Raw genomic sequence first — 21546 nt, forward strand, 5'->3', positions numbered from 1 at the left:
AAAAAATTATGGCTAAACACACATGCCTGCCTTCAGTACTCCAAAGCAGGCTTATATTTGCAAAAACTATCCCCCAAATTTTTTGTCAGACTTATGTGGAGTTCACTAGATTCACGGATTCATTGATTCATTCATTGTTTTCAGATGTTTAATATGAGTTCCAAATTTGAGGGAGAGAATGGAAGGTTCAGGGTTCCTCCTTGCTACCATGATGTTTGTACATAGAAGAATATTTTCTGGCTCTTAAGTTTTGAGGAATTCTAGTGGGTTTAGGTTATCTTAGGGTCTCAAAAAAGTCTTGAGAAATGAAGACCAATTTAGACAAAACTGAAGTGTACCTTCTCTCCCCAATTATAAAGCAAAGCTGTGTTGTAATTGCTTTGCTCACATAGATTTATTCCTAGTCTTGAACATAAGTCTGAGCTCTAGTGAAAGCATTCAGGCTATTCAGGCTTCCCAATCCTACTCTTCTTCCACGACAGGAACTTTTGATTTCTTGACATTGCAGTTCACTTGAGGGAAGCATTTTGTGTAATAATGATGCTCACTTTCTTTATCTTTGTAGAATTTGTATTCTATTTAACACAAATGTATTGACACCTGATATGTGTCCAGCACTTGTGTCATTCCTCTCCCCAGTGACCTTCTAATTAAATAGGCCAAATTTCATAGAATTTTGCACAGGGCAAGGAGTCTGAGAATTATACATGTCGAGTGGATAGAAAACTAGTCAATGACTAGAATGGAAGAATGCGATGTATAGATTCAGCTCCATGTATGTTTCTAATGAGAAGGAAAGGAATTTAGTAAGCCTAAATAGCTTCTGCTAGGGCAGGGTTTTACTTATAAGTCAATGATCACAATATTAAATAAAATTGTGCCATTGCACATATCAGTGTTTTTCACTATGCAGTGACATGGTGAAAAAAATAATAAAGTGGAAACGTCAATTCCCCATATCAAAAGCTATGAAATACAAATGCTCCCAGCCAAAGAAGACAAGATCTGAGATTTTTTAATGTGGATATATAGAATAAATATGCAACTCTCCTGATAATGTTGGCTGATGAAATGAAATTCACCAACTGTAATCCTGGCACAGAGAGGCTCACATAGTGCCTGCACACACACACCACACACACACACATGCATGCATGCACACACACACACAAACCCTCAGCATATCCTTAATCATTTGCTATCTTTATGTACATTTTATTTGCTAGAGTAAATTCTACCATTTGAACTTTTAAAAAATGTATTTCAATTTACTTAGGCAAAAATAGGGAGTAATGTGATTGGCTTTCAAATAGCTTATTACCATTCAAATACTCTCTAGATAAATTACATTTAAAAAAAAAAAGAAAAAGAAAAAAACTCTTTCAGCTTCCGAAACATTCTGAATGGAGACTTGGCTCTAAGTAATCAAAATTGCTTTAGTTGTGCAGAGCAGCATTAAAAGCCGTGTCCGCTAATTGAATGACGCTGCACTACTGAAGCAGACTTGTCCCCTCATTAGATGATATTGCAGGCACTGTTTGTCATCCTGGGTTGCTGATCTCAATCTAACAGTACTGCTGGCTCAAATTAATGGTAATTCATTATAACACACTATGTCCTTCCAGTGAAACAACAATGTAAAGCCAGTGGTGCATCCATTTACCACTGGACTTCTTCATCTCATTCCGTCCCGTTTAATTCCATCTACCACCTTTGTGTAAGCCTTCTAACTTCTTGAGCTAACTAGTGACTAGAGAAGTAACTTGACTGAAGGATTGTATCCATTCCTCCCCGACTAATGTTATAGAGAGAAATAGGATATCTAGCAATACGCTAGGGCAATCTGGAAAATGATGTCAATTTTTAAGGGAAGCAAAGAGCATTCATGTGTATGCATGTGTGTATATGCAATGACTTCTTTTGGAATTTAAATACCTCACCTCATAGGGAATATGAATAGAAAATACTGAGATAGAATGTTCAAAAAATAGGATCTAAATCCAAAGATAGTGAATGTTTTCTGAGTATATGAATTTGGTTAGTCAACATGTTTTTGAGGAAACTGCATGTTTACATAATGGACTTTGCCTTTAAATGCCAGCAGAATGATACTGTTGGGGAAAATGTTCTGGTCCTGATGCAATTGGGCACTTCCTCTTAGCAACTCAAAATCATTTGTTTTTATCAATCAGTTCAAATGGTTTGTTCTGTCCATGGAAGAATGATTCAGTTATACCCTGAAAGGGTGTCCAAATGTCTGGATGTTGTTTTTTACTCTGAAATCCTTTACTTTTTCCATGCATATAGAAAAGGTTGCGTATATTGACCAGCTGACTCCACAGCATTGGAAGCAGTGGTGCTTAGTCAGTATGAGTTGCAGGACAGTTGTATCACCCATTGTTTTCCCAAGGCTGTGCCTAATCTCACTGTAGGATGTCTACTCCAAGCAAATGGGCTTGGTGTGATTTTAACAACATTAAAAGCCTGACTACCCACACGTCCTTTATTGTTTGAAATTCTACAATTAGATTCATTCCTTTAGGTCATTTAAAAATACTTTCTTAACATAATTGTATTGCTTAAAGGATTAATAGCTTTGGTTTCAGAAATCATTCATTTATCCAATATTTATTTCTTTAAAACCATCTCCCCACCAATGCTCTCTAACAAAAGCCTTCAATTCAGAACTAATGTCTATTACCACATTTCACAGTAAAAGAGAGAAGTCCCCTTCTAGGCTTCACCTAAGGACTTCTTATTGAAGAGTTCTACATTTATATAAATATTTTTTTCAAGATTTTCTGAGTTCAGTTAATTTAGAAAATCCTGAATTAAGCAAACAAAGACTATCGCTACTCACTCAGTAGATGTAGGTAGACACTGTTTTGTCTTCTAGCATGCCTTACCATCCCTCTTCTTCCAGAAAGAGCCAGCTCACCAAACACACATGCTTTGGGAGATCTGCTTTCTCATTTTCCTCCCACCCCATGGGCATATGACAAAGTTCTGGCCAATCATAGAACCTCATGCTGCTGGCCACTATGAGTGATATAAAAGAAAAAGCCATAGTTTTCCCAACATGCATATTAAAATGTCTTCCCTTTTGACATTTCACCTTCCCCACTAAATGTTCATTAAAAACTAGTTAAAATATCTGTTTATGTTCTTGCTATGGCATGAAAGATGATAATAAGAGTAGTAAAATCATCTAACAGTGATTGAGTACTTAATAGTGGACCAGACACTCTTCTAAGAATTTCACATGCATTGCCTCATTTAATTATACTAGCCATCCTGTAAGGCATGCTTTATTATAATCCTTGTTTAACAGATAAGGAAATGGGAGCATTAAGACATTGAATAATCTTCCAATGGTCAAACATAGGTGCTGAAACTAGGATAGTCAAAGTTAACAAATTCTTGATAGAGGAAATATGGCATTCTTCTGCATTGTCTTAAGTAATAATGCCAACAACTAAACATCTTTTCCATAAAGTTAAACTTTACTTGTAATTACTCATAATTGCTTGGGAAAAAAACTAAGATCCTTAGTTTTATGTTATTCAATGAACTTCAAAATTAACTATACAAATGCTATATCTTTTTGTTGATAATAATGCTTTATTCTATATGTGTGGTATGGCTTATCTCTCTTTCTGTTTTATCATTGGAAATTTCCACTCTGTACTTTTCTATGTTATTTAATTTATTTATAAACTTTATTACATCTACTATATTATTAACTCCTAAAATGCTGAATTCCTGTGTGATTCATCTTCCTAGTCCTCAAAGTAGGGAAAGGAGAGAGAAATTAACCTTTAATTATTGGGTTCTGTAAATATATTAGTTCAATTAATCATCACTTTATAGATAAAGAACCTGAGACTCAGAAAAATTTTGCCACCTGTAGTAAGTTGAGGACTTAACTCAAACTCAAGTCTAGATGATCCCAAAGCACTGTTGCTTTTATTCCTCCATTCTGTCATATTATATATACAATATCTTATATAAATGCTCAGTAACTTTTGGTGAGTAAATGAGTCAATGAATGGATGGATGTTTTCTATTCAACAAATCCCAAACTTAACTCAGAGCAATGTACATACTTTAAAGGAAAGAATGGGAATGTATTAAATTTTAACAGCAGAAAATACATCTGGATAATCAGACTTGTATTAAATAAAGGGCTTAAGCACATTAAGTGTAAAATTAGAATCAGTCAGGCTGCTTAATCATATAACTCTTATCATCATGAAATTGGGTAAATGTGAGTACTCTGAGAATAATGTAACCTCTGAGTAGTTCCCTAAATTCATTCACAATAAAATTAAAGATTAAATAGGTGGTATTGGAGAACTTCAATTTTATGACACTGAAATTTGATGTTTTTAAGTAGATGTTTCCTCATGTATTTATCTGGTTTGGATTGGCAGCTACAATTTTCTTTCATAACAGTCATACTCAAATAGGGAAGTCTAAATCTCTAACATAACTGTGATAAACAAGTTTTAACAAATAATATTCTGAGCTTTTGCCATAACTTGTATTAAAATAGTTTATCAGCCTGATTAAGTGACAATAATTCTTGGGTTTTGCTATATTCTTGAGATGTTAAAATACTAATCTCTGAGGAATTCCCTTTATTTTATTATTATTAGTATTTAATCTTGGCATGCTTGTAATGTTATCTGCCAGGGAATAACCTATCTAAATATAAAATTTCTTTTGTATTATCTTAACATGTTTGGATTTTTTCAAGGCAGATGTGTGTAGTTTTCTTTTTAAAAATAGGAATAAGTCTAAATTAAGGTATCATTGTTTTAAAGTATGTAATTTTAGAAAACAGCTTTATTGTGGTATAATTCACATACCGTATAATTCACTCATTTAAAGGTACAGTTCAGTGTTTTTAGTAAATTCACAGCATTGTGCAAGTGTCACCACTATCTACTTTAAGAACATTTTCATCTCCCCAAGAGATACTTTGTACTCATTAGCTATCACTCCCTATTACCACTTAAATTCCCTGCTACAGCTCTACACAACCACTAATCTACTCTAGGTCTCTATAGACTTCCTTATTTTTGACATTTCTCATAAATACAATCATGATATGTTTTATTTCTTTTTTTGTGTGTGACTGGCTTATTTCACTTAGCGTATATTTTCAAGGTTCATCCATGTTGTGGCATGTATTAGAATTCCATTCCTGTTTATGGCTGAATAACATGGTTATCCAGATAAATCTACCACATTTTGTGTTCCATTCATCATTTGATGAACATTTAGATTATTGCCACTTTAGGGCTAATATAAATAATGCTGCTATGGACATGTGTGTCCAATTTTTGTGGGGGTATATGTTTTTATTTCTCTTGGATATATGCCGATAGCAGAATTTCTGGGTTATAAGGTAACTTCTATGTTTAACCAATCAGTAACTGCCTGACTGGTTTCCAAAGTAGCTGCACCATTTTGCATTCCCATGAGCACGAGGGTTTGACTCTCTCTACATCCTCACCAACAGGTGTTTTTGTTCATCTTATCCATTATAACCATCGTAGTGAATTTGAAGTGGTATTTCCTTGATGGGTAATCGTGTTGAGTATCTTTTCATGTGCTTATTGGTCATTTGTATATCTTCTTTGGTGAGGCACTTATTCAGGTTCCCTATTTTTAAATTAGGTTATTTGTCTTCTTCTTATTGAGTTGTAATAGTTCTTTATATATTGTGGTTGAACGTCTGTTATCAGATACATAATTTGCAAATACTTTCTTACATTCCATGGGTTATCTTTCCAGTTTCTTGATGGAATGTTATGGGACAAAGGCTTTTAATTTTGATGTGGTTTAATTTATCTATTTTTAAAATTTTGTTGCATCTAAGAAGTCATTTCCTGACCCAAGGTTACATTTACTCCTTTGTTGTCCTCCAAGAGTTTTGAAGTTTTAACCCTTATGTTTAGGTCTATGATCCTTTTTGAGCTAATTTTTAGGTATGGTGTAAGGTAGGGTCCAACTTCATTCTTTTTCATGTGGATATCTAGTTGTCCCAGAACCATTTGCTAAAAAAGCTGTTCTTTGAATCATTGAATTGTCTTGGCACCCTTGGTGAAAATCAATTTTATATAAATGTATGGGTTTATTTTTGTAATCTCAATTCTATTTTTTTGATCTGTATGTCCACCCTTATGCCGGTCCCACAATGTCTTGGTTACTGTAGCTTTGCCATAAATTTTGAGATCAACATTTTTCTTCTTTTTTCAGGATTGTTGAGTATTTTGGGTTGCTTGCATCTCCATATGAATTTTAGGATCATCTTGGCAAGTTTTTGCAAAAAAAGCCAGCTGGGATTTTGATAGAGTTAGTGTTCAATCTGTAGATTAAATTAGAGGAGTATTTTCATTTTAATAATATTGAATCTTCTGAACCATAATTATGGGATATCTTTCAATTTATTAGATCTTCCTTAATTTCTTTCAGCAATGTTTTAGTGTGCCAGTCTTCCACTTCGTTTCTTAAATTCAGTCTTCCTCCATTAACTATGACACCCTTGTGGGTTATTCATAGAAGTACTTAATCAGGTTGAGGAGGTTCCCTTCTCTTCCCACTTTATTGAGCATTTTAATTATGAAAGAATGTTGGATTTTGTCATATTCCTTTCTGCATCTATTAAAATGCTCATATGGTTTTGTCCTTTGTCCTATTAGTATGGTGTGTTACCTCAATTGATTTTCAGATATTAAACGAACCTTGCATTCTTGGTATTAATCCCACTAATAACCAAAATAACAAAGAATAACTATTAAAGTTGTACAAATAGTCTGGAGCTAGATCACTTCTAAATCTCTGGCGCTAGTATGCTAGAGCAACATCTCAGAAGTGGTATACTATTGTCATTTTGAACATATCATTAAAAAAAGTATCATTTTGAAATATCATTGTTAAGATAATGACCACATAATCTGGTTGATGATACACAGAACTCTACCTTCTAAGGGCAGAAAATTTGTGTTATTTATATTTATGCAATTTAATAAATATGTTGTGAAGTTCCAAATATTTTAATAATTTTTTAACATCCTGGAAACCACAGAATTTAATAATTTGGAGGGGCCAAAGCTTGAAGTGCTGAGTATAGCTGATTAACTTCCCCTTATAAAATTATTCTGTATTCAAAAACAAGAAGGAAAAGCATGATAAAATAGATAATATATATTGAAAACTTCTTCTATGTCAGGAAGTGTTTTAAATCATGACAAGTCTATGAAACCATTTTATAGATCAGAAAAGTAAGCCTTAGATAAATTCCCAAAGTTCTATTGCTTTTCTGTCATGGGACCAGTGATTAAAACAATGTGTATGTTTATGATGTTGAAGTGTGGCTTTGATAAAGTTACCAAGTATAAACAGAGTATTTCTGCTTTTATTTTGTTGTTGTTCTTATTGTTTTTAACCTCAAAATTATCCAGTGAGTTTGTAACTTCGTATTCTTATACAACTTAGTTAGTATCCTAGTGTAACTTAGCACAGTGTTTTGTTAAGTACTAGTAGATACATGTTTAATTAATTTCAGTGCTCATTAGCATGTTTTCCACAGGATAACTAGCCATAAGTAATGTTGCATTATAAGTATATTTTGGGTTAACTGCCATGGAGTCTAAAATTTTTTGTTTTTATCTACCTCAATACATAAAACTGAGCCCAGGATCACCAAATCACCAGATAGGCTACACACACACACACACACACACACAACTGAGTTTATAATATAAATATTGCTTAATTGATTTAGTTGTTTTGGTTCCTAAATAACTTGTTCACATTTTTATATTTCAACTGCCATTATATCTTGAACTGCAATTTATGAAAGTTCATTTTTAATTGCTCATTCATTATTCATTAATCAACCATTAACTGGCACAGACCTATCTGGCTGACATGGCTGTATGACTGAACCTAGACTCGAAAAAATATATTGCTATGAAGTTAGTTACTGTCACTTCCAAAATTTTGCAGTAGAGATCTTATTTAAATATCTTTATGATGTTCAATATTTTCATCTGAGTGTTTTGGAATTACTTTGATTCCTCACTTAATACTTTCTTTTTCTTTCTTTCTTTTCTTTTTTTTTTTTAGCTTTGCAGGAAATAGATAATATCAAGGACACCAGAAGTAGGAGAGATTGGACTGGGAGACTCAGCAGGTCAGGACATGTACATTCTCATTTGCTGATCATTCTCTCTGCTGTCAATTCGAAGTTATTTTTTAATCTGTTGCCACTTGTTTATTTCTTGTACTTTCTTATTATCTTGTACTTACTTGTACTTGCTTCTCTCAGTTTTGCAAACAGTGACTAATAACCTGATACAACAATTTCAGTATTTAGGTGTCCTCTCTGATAAGGCATATAGGGACCTGGATTTCTATTACTCCTTATGTTATTTAACTGTTTTTTGAAATGAAGACTTCTTGATTACTTTCCCAGAATCTAAACCTTGAAACATATTAAAGTGTTATTAATTATTTAATTGTGTGAGAGAACTCTTGGGTGATGAGTTCAGGTTGCCTTTTTTTCTGTATTATGTACTATGGGCTCAGGTCCACGTAAAAGCTTGGGACAATCTTCAGAGTCCACTTGTTGGCTAACACAAATTTTCAATGTTGACCACCATGTTTAGAATGAAGGTTGATTAAATCAGACAATTTCTATGTAAAGAGAATGATCAAAATCCCTGCTATGAGCATCTACCAGGGCCATAGGCATTATGGAAGGTTAGATGTGATCGCACTCCTGCGTGAGCTGGGATCATGCTGGCCTTTGCAATTCCCTTGCAGGCCATTGCCCTGAGTTTTGCCATGAGTGATGGATGGATTTGTGTCCATATCCTGGTTGAGAGAATTCTCACAGTTGTGTTTAACAGTCAGCACAACTACTACTATTGCCTAATTCTTTCTTGATGACTTTGGGATCCCCTCCCTCGTGTTATCCCTCCAGGGTGACCACTTCTACAGAGACACAGCAGTTTGACTTATGTCCTCCTTATCCAGGCCTGCTATACACCAACTACCAGTGGGTTTTTCTATTTTCATCTCACAGAGAGATAAATGCCTTTGTCTTCAGCCTGATCATATCTCTTCAAGTAATGTGGCTATCTCAGAAGAAGCTAAGCTTCAAGTTCTTCTGCCTGGGTGCTTCAGGGATTTTACTTGTTTTCTTTCATTACCATTAAGGATTAGACAAATTAACTAATGCTGATCTGTATCTTGAGAGTACACTACCCCCCAGCAAAAGGAAAGATAATTTTGAGTATATCTTTATGCATTACTTCAAGACTCTACTCTCAGCTAAATTAGGCAAGAGTCACATAGAAAGCTGTGTTTACAATTTTATGCCCAAGTAATTGGATTTGTCTTTACTAATTTTTGCATGGTTTTCAACCACTTTGGGGGATACTTTCATAAAAAGTTTTCTGGTAGTAAACATCCAAAATGTCTACTTTCCTAATATTGCAGAATTAAATATATAATACCAATAAATTGAAGTGAAAAGTGATAGGTTTTCATGGTGTCCACCTTTTATATAAATGCTGCCCTTAAGTATGAAAACAATTGGTGTTTGAGTTTTGCATGTTTGAAAAATCAAGATGGAAAAGACAAATATCTCATAGATATGTAAAGTCTTAAGAGATAGAAAGAAACTCAGTCTATTCAACTAATTTACAAATCTAAATTGCCACCCAGTATCACATGAAACATTAGTAACAGAGCTAAATCTGTATTTCTTGACCTGGTACAAGTCTACTATATTGTGCTGCCTCACAGGTTATGGAATACAAACCACTCTGCCCTCAGCACTATACACAGACATAAAAAGTAAAATCTATCATTTGACATTTTTGCCAATTTGTAATTTTGTAAAGAACAGAATCAATACTAATACTTTCCTTTGGACTGAATTGATATGTGAGGTAATCAAGACCTTTAAGATTTTTTTTCTACTGTTGTTTCTCTGGAGAAGTTTCCTGTTCAGTTGGTGAAATAAAAAGATGAGATGATTATTCATTCATTCACAGCAAAAATTCCCACCCTCCTGGAGCTTTCATTCTAGTGTAGAAAAACAAAGATTCTGATATATATGTCAATGGAGTTAAGTAGTAAAAGAAAAATAAAGCAGGGTAAACGGAGAATGATGGATGACTGTTTAATAGGGTATTCAGGGAAGGCCTGTCTGATTAGGAGAGAATGGAGCAGAGTCCTGAATGGGATAATCAGGTATATGGGGGAAGAGCAAGCCTAAGTAGCTCAAGGCAGGAGTGTGCTTGGTGCATTGAAGGAATGGCAAGAAGGGCAGTGTGGTAGGAAGTGAGAAAGGATTGGAGGAGCAGGAGATTAGAATAGGGGGATGGGTGTGGTATCCATCATACAGGGCCTGGTAGACCATGATAGGACCTTATTATTTGAGTGAGATGGGGATTATTAGAAGGTTTTTAGCAAATGAGAGGCCCGATACTGATGTTTGGCATGTTTTAAGGATCATTCTGACTTACAGGTTGTATAAATCATTTTATTTCTTTTTCTTTATACACAGAATAATAAAGGATGAAAAAAAGTAGACTTACATTGACAACGATCAGGCCAACATTGTCTGATCAGGGTATTCATGAATGATTGTGTTCAAGGAGCTAATAAGAGATATTACAGCTATCCTTTTTCTTTTTCAGGTTCTTAATTTGCAGAATTCTTTTGAATTTGCTCCATGTTCTTTGACTTTGTATAATAAATTATCATTTCTTAATAGATGCCTTAGTAATAATGATATATAACATTTAAAGCGTGTATGTCTCCAATTAGTTGTGTTGCGTAGCTGGATTTCCCATTCGTTTGACATTTAAAATTTTAGTCCAAAGTCTACATAGCCTTGTGTAAGTCCACAAATGTGTCTTGGATTTTATCTTCTATTTGCAAGGTAAGATATTTGAAAATTATGTTTGGGTTTTATTCCAATTATCAGATGATATGTGAGAATGTTTATGAGTAGGAAAACGTGAAGTCATTGAAAAAACATTTGAGTAGGAATCAGAAGACATGTATCCTAGAAGCAGCTCTGGAACTTACCAGTTGGGTGACTTGGGGATGTTTTTAACTTTTGTTTACCTTCCAAATGATAACACTGCTCATTCCATAGGGAGAAGTTCAGTGTTACTTATCTCTGTAATTCCTTTACATTTGTTCAGCCATTGTGCACATATCAGGGGATAAGTAGAAATTTGTTTAATAAAGAGTAATGTACATTAGAAGTGATTGTTTATAGTACAAATGAGAAAACAAGGGATATTATTTCATATGAGTAACACAGAGGAAAATGCCCATATTTATGTTGAGAAAAACTGCAGGCTAGAGAAGACATTATTAATACTTTGAAGGAAAGTTTGTTTCAACAATAATCATTCTTATCATGTGATGAATCAAAGTGGCTCTTACGTAAGGAATTTGAGGGGGGCTACCTTCTACTGCTATCTTATGAATGTTTCTAATTGCCAAAAAAAATTACTGAAAAAATTTCAAACTTTTAAATTAATACATTAAAAAACCATTAAAAACAACTCTAACAGCTATCTAGATTAATTTTCCATTATTTGGCTATTGGAATATTCCTACAACAAAAAATACACAAGCCTATTTGTTGATGATTATTTATATATTATATTCCTGAAAATTGTTGTTTATTCTAAATTCTTTCCTTTTTAGTCATAAGAATAAGAATCAATTTTATGGTTAAAGAAAACAGTAAATTAACTTTGGCCATTTTTGGAGGAGTCAATAAAGACAAGACATGCCTTCCTTGCCAACACCTTAACTGTCTTGAATCTGGGGTGATTCATGTCCTTTTCTGTCTGAGACAGTGGAAGAAGGCCTCCTTCTCCCATAACAGCCACTCCCTCCACCTATGCTTAAACCCCCTTCCTCTGGCCAGTCCAGAAACTTTTATTCTTCTCTCCAGTATCATCAGCTTCTTTACTAGAAACTTCATACTTAAGCAAGCTCAAACATCCCATCTTAAAAATAAATAAATCAACAAAAACTTTTCCTTGATCCTCCTTCCTCATCCAACTGCTATTATCTTCCTATACAAAATTCCCAAAAGTCTTATCTTAAATTGCAGTCTCCATTTTTTTTCCTCCCTCTCACTTCTCAATGTTCTTCCACTGCCAACATGCCAAATCTTGCTAAGGTCATGTGCAGCCTCCATTACAATTTGGTGTATTTTGGTCATCACCTTATTTGGCTCTAAGTTTCATGCAGCTGCACGAATGGCTCCCTCCCCACTCAGTTTCTTTGAATGAGTCTCTCCGCTTTGCTTTTTCCAGGACTGAATCTGCCTTGTCCTCCACTGTATCTGTAACACATCTTTCAAAGTGCTTTGCTCAGAGCATGTGCTGAATAAATTTGGTTTGGTTTGAATATCCATAATTGAATGACTAAAATGTGGGGTAAAATGCCATAAAAGCTACAAAAGAGATTCAAAGTGTCATTCTATGAGGATTTAAAGAAAAGAGAAATCTTCATACACAAGACGGTATTTGAGGTGGGCATTAAAGGATGCATCTGATTTTGCCTGGTAGAGATGTTGAACACTAGCTTGCCTAGTATGCACTTAAGGTCTTGGTGTCTTAAATGTTTCTTTGGGATAGAATAAGTTTGGGTATAGCCCAAGGTATATAAATGAGGACGGGGGGCGGGGGGTGCTGTTAGTGACTGAAAAGGTGAGCTGAGCTCAGATCATAGAGGATTTTGAATCTCATGCTGAGTGGTTTGCCTTAATGCAACAGGACTTGGGGAACCAGAGAAATTTTTTGTTTGCTTGTGTGTAGAAAGTGTGCATGGGAAAGATTAGGGCTGTGCCTTAGATTATTTAGTATGTTGGGTACATGAGGTCAGTTGAAGGGGAAGAAAGTACAAGAAGGAAAATAAGAGACCAATGCAATCATCAAGCAAGAGACCAAGAAAGTGTTGGTAACAGCTGAGGACAAATACAAGCAGAAATTCAAAGATGATATCAATAGGGCTTGATGACTTTCTAGAGAGATAAGGGATGAATTTCAACCTAGAGTGACTGAAAAAAAGATCATGGAATTCACGGACATAGGAATTCAGAAAGAAAAAAAAATAGTTGTTTTTATTTACTTGCCTTTTTTGTGGGGGACATGAATTGTTTTGAGTCTAAATTTTGAGGTACCCTGTTGAGAGACGTTAACGGAGTGTTCCATGCAGAGATTCTGGAGCTTGGCAGTGGACTTGGGGATGACACTATATGAATTTGAACGTGATGGTGAGTTTGTCACCTTCTAGATAGGGTGTCCAGCTTTAGGGAACACCTGAATGACCAGGAGTCTGGATGAAATGTGGAATTTTGAAGAAGACCACATGGATTAGCGGAAATAAAGGAAACTCTGAAATTTGAATTATAGTTCTGCTGCTTAACAAGCTATGTGTTCATGAACTAGATTTTAGTTTATTTCGTTTTCATTTAGTTTATTTTTAATTCTGCGTGGAACCTGTCTGAGTGGTTTACAAACAGTAAGCACTAAATGCTATCTTGATTGACTCACAGAATTATAATTGCTGTGGGAACATGGAATTTTATTTGAAGTATTGAAAATCATTTGTTTATTCATTCATTTTTACTAGGTCTTTCTCTGTGATAGGCACTCATAATTATATTGTCTGGCTTTTCCTCCATCCCATTTCTTTTTTTAAATTTTATTCTGGTAAAATATAAATAACATAGATTTGCCATTTTAACTGTTTTTAAGTGAACAATTCAGTGACATTAATTACATTCACAATGTAGTGCAACCCTCACCACCATCCATTACCAAAACTTTTTTGTCATCCAGAACAAAAACTCGTTCTGGTTAAGCACGGATTCCCTATTTCCTCCTCTCCCTAGCCCCTGATAATTTCTTTCCTATTTTCTGTCTCTATTATTTTGCTTATTCTAGATATTTCATATAAGTGGAATCCTATAATATTTGTTCTTTTGTGTCTAACTTATTCCACTTAGCATAATTTTTCAAGGTTCATTCAACAACCTTCTTTTTTAAGACTGAGTGGTATTCCATTATGTGTGTGTGTATCAGTTTTGTTTATCCATTCCTCCATCAACGGACGCTTGGGTTGTTTCCACTTTTTGTCTATTGTGAATAATGCTGCTATTGACATTGGTGTACAGGTATCTGAGTTCCTGTCTTCAGTTCTTTGGGGTACATATCTAGAAGTGGAATTTCTGGGTCATATGGTAATTTCTATGTTTAACATTTTGAAGAACCACCCAGTTGTTTTCCTCTGTATCCTATTTCTTGACTAGAATTTTCATTGTTTCAACTTGGCATATTATTCTAAGTCAGTTATAAGAAAAAGGTTGATTGACTTAGATCTTGTTTATCTATGGAATCATGCCATTCACACCTCGGACACCGTCTCTCTTCCTCAAATTGATTGAGAGAATAGTGGAGAATATTGCTGTTACTTTTAGCATAACAGGAAAGACATTCATTATGCAGATTTCTTTTAGACACTTATAATAAAATATTTAATTCACAATTGGGTTAAATCATCCTCTTTAACAGTAGTTAAACATGGTGATGTTATAGATTGCCAAACATAGCTAATATCCTGTGTCTACTGAGAAGAGTTTGGACAGAAGTGCTGGCTAGAAGAGGGGAGCCCTCTTCCTGAATGCTGAATGACTGCTTGCCTGGGGTGTCCCCAGGAGCAGGAGCTGACACAGGTGTTCAGCACAGTTGCTTACTGCTTCCCGTCAAGAAGGATGGGGGGTTCTTAGCGCTGCTGGTTTGTGGCACTCAGCATATTTGGCAAGCAGTCAGCCTTGGCTGTGGATTTCCCTGGGGAAAATAAAAGCCACAGGGAAGTCATCAGTGTGACCTTCTGCTAGGTAGTTGGCACACGGTTGCACCACGGGAAGGCTTTCAGTTGTCATTTTCTGAACGGATAGATATCAGGTGCTGATAGAGGCTCCCCATTCAAGGTGGGAGGTGGAGAAGGAGAAAAATATTGAGCAGAAACTTACCAAATAATTCATAGTTGTGACGCTTAACACCAACCGATCTGCTGATAAAAGCAAACATTTTCTTGAGGGAGGGGGGTTTTGGTTCTCTAAGCACAATTATAAGCTTTCCTATTTAAGTCTGACCCATCATATTGAAATGCTGTCACTAGTATCATTAGCAAGTAAAGTGTTGATAACATAGTCAAATGCACAGCAGAGTTCTGGCTCTTAAGTGTCTGGACTGACTCCCAATATTAGGAATAGGAGTCAAACTGCCATCACTTTTCCTCTGCTAACAGACGCCCTGCCATTAACAGTCTGAAGGCAATTTTAATAAAATACATAGCCCTGCTGAGTTGGTCTCAAAAGATAAATAAGCAATGCAGAAAAGAAGCTTTTGTTTAAAAGTAATTATTTTAACTGTGCATTACAGGTAATTTTCTTTTACCAGTAAGGCAAATGCTATCAGAATTTCGATAATGATTTGGTGGCACTTATCTAAATAATGGGATATTGTCATTTCTAAGAGTTAAAGTATTGCTTTATTTTTGCTTGTGTACAAAATGTGGGCAGATTGGATCCAGGTATCATGTGCATGTGTTTTACAGTTTATATTACATTTTTTGGGTGAACAGTGTTGTATTCTTGGACAGATTTATGGAAATGTAACAAGCTGGTGATAGAGTTCTGGGAACTACAGACTTGACTTCTAAACACAGATTAGAACAAGAGGGCAAAGAACATCTTTTTATTTTTCCTTTGCTGTCAGAAAGAAATCACATTTCAGTCTTTTAAAAACTCTTTTAATAGGATGCTTGTACATAAACCACAGTCACAAGGGAATAATAAATATGTGCATGTATCAGAGGAGCCAAAGCTTTGTTTGCCAAAAGGTAAAAAAGCTCAGAAAGCTTTTTAAGAGCCTGTTTCAAAACCATTAAAACCACCAACCTTTCTTTCTTTCGTAATAATGACACAGTAGCATGAAATCCTTAAATTAATATAGAATTATCTCTGGCCTTACTGTAAGGCAGCATAAGAACTTGCTTACATAAGGATGATACAGTGGCATCGGGAAGGCTTCTTTCTCCCACTGCCAACCAATGGGGAGGGAAGCAGCAGGTGCATTAGAAAGAGACACAGCTCAGATCAAATCCCAACTATATCTTTTTTTCATGCTGTATGACCTTACACAAGTTATTTGTCTTCTCCAAGGCTCTATTTCTCACTCTTGAAAATGGGGATGCTGATAAAAACAGCCTTATGTAATTGTTCTGAGCATAAACTAGGATAATGCATATCAAACATTTGGGATTGTGTCAGGCACAGAGTAAGCACTCAGGAAATGTTAGTTATTGTGATTCATTTTTAATAAAATTTTATCAGGAAAGATTGTATGTGAAACACTGTGCTGGGAGTTAGATAAATATGTAAAAGAGACAGACGTTTAAGTTGATAATTCGAGTATTATATGCCATTTGTCATAATATTGTTATGGATCCTGGGACATAGAGGAGGCAGGGCTTAAACCTGGCCATGGAAAAATTTATTGTAAACTCTTGGTTTGCTACACTTTCAAAGAGAAGTTGCTAACATGTATATTTTCATCCTGAGCTGTTTTGATCAAAGCCAACTATTTTCCTTTCCAAGAGTGATTTTTCCCAGCTCCTTCTTTTCTCTCTTTTTCCTTTTCATTTGTGTGAAACTTTTCCTTAATTGTTAGCATGATGGTTATATGATATGTAAAGGTATTGAGAGGTAAACACAAATCCACCACTCAAATGCTACTCAGCATCTTGGCTAAAATGATTTGGGGTAGAGGAGAGTTTAAAAAGCAGGTTTTATTCTCATACATTGCTGATGGAAATGAATACTGGTAGGAATCTTTTGGAGGGGAATTTGGCAATATCAAACAAATCTACATATACACTTACTATTTGACAGCAATTCTAGTTCTAGGAATTTACTATGAAGTTTCACTTTCATCACTGTGAAAATCAAATGCCCAAGGTTATTCATTGTGGCATTATGTGTAATTATAAAATATTAAAACTACCTAAATGCTCATGCATAGGAAAGGAGTTGAATAAATTATGGCATAGCCACACAATGGGTTACAATGCAGCCATAAAAAGAATGAATGGATATAGAATGATTTTATTATGAAGTTAAAAAAAAAAAAAAGCAACAAGTTACAGAAGAATATCATCTAAGAATGAAAGGGAAAAAATCCCACAACTCATAAAGTTGGTTAATTATAAGGAGTGGGCACCAAGAATACAGATTGGGAGAATTGTAATAGGGTAGATTGTACATACTTTAAAAAAGAATAAATAATTAAAATGAAAACTAGGGTGCTGAGGTAGCCCCAAATGAAGTTCAAACAATACAATGAAGCCTAACTGTACTTATATGAATTATAAATGAAGGGGGTGGTGAAGAAAAGATCTCATCTAAGTAACTTTGCACAACAGTATTTTGACTTTTTAATCTGAGGCTATAAAACAAAAATAATTCTTGTACTCTAGTCATACAATTTGCTTTTCATGACGTATGAGTTAGAAATTCTGCTTTTCAAAGGGGTAAAGATTAGTTATTTCTGAAACTGCTTTATATATATCCTAGGATTGTGAATAATCAGAGCTATTTTCTTCACAGATTGGAATCTGAGCTATCTATGAGAACTCATGTTTATAATAAATTTATATATATATACACACCCACACACATAAATTAAAGAAATAGATGTAGGTAAGTGTGTGTGTATGTGTTTATATATTCTCTAGCTCTATCTGCTGGGAGGATCTGAAGCAATAAGAGCCCCGTAGTGTTGAGTACACAGAATACCTAGATCTTGGTTTCTAAATACCATTTTCCAGTAAAAGAAACCAGGAAACTTCATAGAAATGGTTGATTCCAAAGCTGGAATAGGGAAAGTACACAGTGAGTGCCTGGAGCATCTTTTGATTCCAGAAAGAAAGAAAGGGCTCAGAAATAAGGAAACATGTTCAAAGAGCACAGGAGCCAACTTGAAGTGGCTCCAAATGACCAAATCTGGGACAATTTGAGCAAGAAAATTAATGTTGATACTAATGGATTATACTCTGTGGTGGTTTGAAACTGCATATATTCTTAATCTAACCTGTTCCTTTGGGTGTGAACCCATTGTAAGTAGGATCTTGTGATGAGGTTACTTCTGTTAAGGTGTGGCCCACTTCAGGATGGGTCTTAATCCTATTACTTGAGTCCTTTATAAGCAGAATGAAATTCAGACAGAGGAAGAGAGAGAAAGAAGCTGAATATCAACAGAACCCAGAAGAGAAGGGAGAATTTCCATCTCTGTTTCAGCCAGCCAGCTTCTCCTGGGGAATTCACTGAAAACTCCCAGTGGAGGTCTCAGCTTGTGGCCTGCCCTGTGATATTTGGACTTTGCCCATCCCCACAGTTGCATGAGCCAATTCCTATAAAAAATTTCAGAATATTACAAAATAATATTTACAAAATATATTTCAAAATATTAATATACAAAATATATCTCCTGTAATTTCTGTTTTCCTAGAGAACCTGGGTAACACATAATTGCTATAGTCCATGGTGACATCATAATTTCTATAGTCCTTGGTGATGCATAAATACATGAGGGAGAAAGAAAAGCTCTTTATAATGGAATACCAATTAAAAAATGAAGAACTAATGATGGAAACAGGAAAATTGCCATTTGAGTAATACTAAAGTAATAATTGTTTCAGGCAAGAATCATTAATGGATGCTTAGCAGGTGAAAATATGATGAGAAATACGACATTTACATATTGTTAAAGAATCTCTTCTCAAAATGCTTATTAATTCAAAAGGGAAAATAGTAACTTTACAGTGGAGAAACCAGGCAGACATCACCTAAAACAATCAATCAAAGTTAACATCACCAAAAATGTTTTTTTTTTAATTTGATAAATAAGGTAATTTTTAAAAATTTACAAAAAAAGTTAAATCACCAGTAATGAGACATATCGGCATCATGTGCCTCTAATATGATTCACTAAGGAGGGCACAAAATCATTTTTGTCATCATCTTGCCAAAAATGCATAACATGGATTTAATCATGAGAAAACATCAAACAAACTAAATTGAGGGACATGCTACAAAATAACTCGGCAGTACTCAGAAGAATACTAAAAAACTATTCCTGAGACTAAGAAGTCATGACAACCGAATGCAATGTGGGATCCTGGGTTGGCTCATGGTTCAGGAAAAGGACATTAATGAGGCAACTGATGAAATCTGAATAGTCTTAGATCAGTAAATAACATTGTATTGATGTTAATTTCTTGCTTTGGTAATTGCACTGTGATTCTAAAAGATGTAACATGCTGGGAAGCTAGGTGAAGTTACATGGGAACTCCGTATTATTTTTTCAACTTTCTGTAAGTCTGAAATTATTTCAAAATGAAATGTTAAATTTAACACTTAAAATGTATGCCTTAAATAAGATGTCTGTATACTTTATCCATCCTCTTTTCTTATGATGAAGAAAAGAGTTAGCTACATACAAGAGTGTAATGTCAGTAAACTCTAGGAAGAAAGAGAATTGTAATCGAGTGATGACATTGTAAATTAGGTCTTACTCTGTTAACTGGCTCTGTCACACACTGTGTAAACCTTGAGGGTATTACTGTACCTTTGTTTTTGCTAGTCTATTTGCCAATAAATTAGGGATAATGATCTTAGCAATATGGTTTCTAATTACTCACCCCAGTACAGGAGAGCAGAGATGTAGAATATGAAGTCCAAAAACAATATTTTTAAGGAGCTTTCAAGTGAAGATCAAGATTTAATGCCAGTGGAGACTGGTGTATTCTAGTAGGTGTAAAATTCCGTATTATAAAAAAGTTTCCATAGAGAGAAGGAAGAGCTAGTACATTAAATTCCGTGTGTGTTCAAAGAGATCAGTAATTAAACAAAAGCTAGCAAAGAAGTTAAGGGACATAAATCATACAGATAACACATTTTAGAGAAAGGATTTTTGCTCTGGATCAGATGTCAACCTGAGTTCACGAACTTTCTTCCAACATCTTGAGAACCTCCTAAAATTACCTGAAATTTTTGTGTATAAGATTATTCAGGTTCCTTTTTTTCCCGCCTCAGGAGAGGACATAGAAACTGGTTCTGTCAGCTTTTCAAAGGGGTTTGTGACTTAAAACAGGTTAAAATATAGATAATTTTTCCATTTTTAGGTGCAAGCATGGAGTAGAAATATTTTCTCCAGACTTGGGAATATTTACTCTCATTGTTTGCTTACCTAAGAAGGGTCAGTAATCAATAGCATGAAAAACAGAGATTATAAGACTTGCCCAGTATCACAGAATTGAGTGCCAGCAATAAGACCAGAACTCTAACTTGCTGATGGTTAGGAAAGTGATCATTCTCTTGACCACATTATGAATTATCTTTGGTACTGATGGTTCTCTGTTAGTCTAACACCAACCAGGAGACTGACAGGTCTGGTTCCCCAGTCGGGTAACACAGAGGTCAGGTCCAAAAGGAGCCTTGAATAGCAACTCAGTTCCAAATCTCTGCTGAGACAGTGCTTAGCATTTGGACATAAAGGTGATTTGAATAAAATCCTTTGAATTTTTTGAAGATCCTAAGGGTGGAGACAGGGTCAATAACAGAATTACTTACCTATGTAGAATAAAAAGCGGTTCAAATCTGGCAGTGGCATTGGGGTGAACGTTATGAGTATGTTATTCCATCCACCACCTGAAACAGCTCTCCCCAGAGTTTTAGCTTTCCAGATTACTCTGGTGCATTGGAGAAGACAATTCTCTTCAGTGGCAGTATACTCTCCTTCGAAGAATACTTTCAAGGATATTAGATGCTCTAAATGGCAAAAAGTTTACAGAATCCGCTAAGACACCCAAGTATTGTCTCTTTCTATGAGTGTGTTGCCATGGCAGAGTAGATCAAATAAAAAAAACTATTTTATTCTTTATCATTAGAATGAGAGACCCTTTTCTACTAGAAAAATATATCTGGCACCAAAACCAAGGATTTATGAAAGACTTAATATCAAGTTGTTATAAAAATCAAATAAAATCTAAAATTTAGTCTAATCACTAGTGATTTAAAGTGCAGTACAGAAGCTGAGAGCTGGATAATGCTTATCTAAGTCACTGATTTTGTAGACTAGGAACTGAGGCTCAGTGAGGTTCAATTTTCATCATTTTACACAGTAAATAAGTGACAGAGACAGAAAAAAGAACCCAGATTTCCTGATTCCAAGCCTAGTTTTCTTTTCCATTATGGCACAGTGCCTTATGACACTTATGAGATTAGAGCAAAATTATTTTTGTTGAAACACAAGGGAAGTGTGTGGGTCTTTTAGTGATATTTTGTGGAGGGGGTGAGGTCCTTCTATCCTTGATGTATTTTTTCAGCTTTAGACTCTAAAATTGATAAATGAGTAATGTCCC

General features: G+C 34.9%; 1 protein-coding gene across 10 annotated transcripts in view; it reads left to right on the forward strand.

The window, feature by feature from the left end:
• Positions 1–21546, forward strand: part of SOX5 (SRY-box transcription factor 5) — a 1020679-nt gene that overhangs the window by 344800 nt on the left and 654333 nt on the right. For all 10 annotated transcript variants that reach the window (XM_037846149.1, XM_037846146.1, XM_037846153.1 and 7 more), the window contains one exon: positions 8140–8206. The gene's annotated coding sequence lies outside the window, so the exon portion shown is untranslated. The remainder of the gene's footprint in view (positions 1–8139; positions 8207–21546) is intronic.

Source organism: Choloepus didactylus, chromosome 8 (assembly GCF_015220235.1).
Source record: "Choloepus didactylus isolate mChoDid1 chromosome 8, mChoDid1.pri, whole genome shotgun sequence".
In the NCBI taxonomy this organism is placed as follows: domain Eukaryota; kingdom Metazoa; phylum Chordata; class Mammalia; order Pilosa; family Megalonychidae; genus Choloepus; species Choloepus didactylus.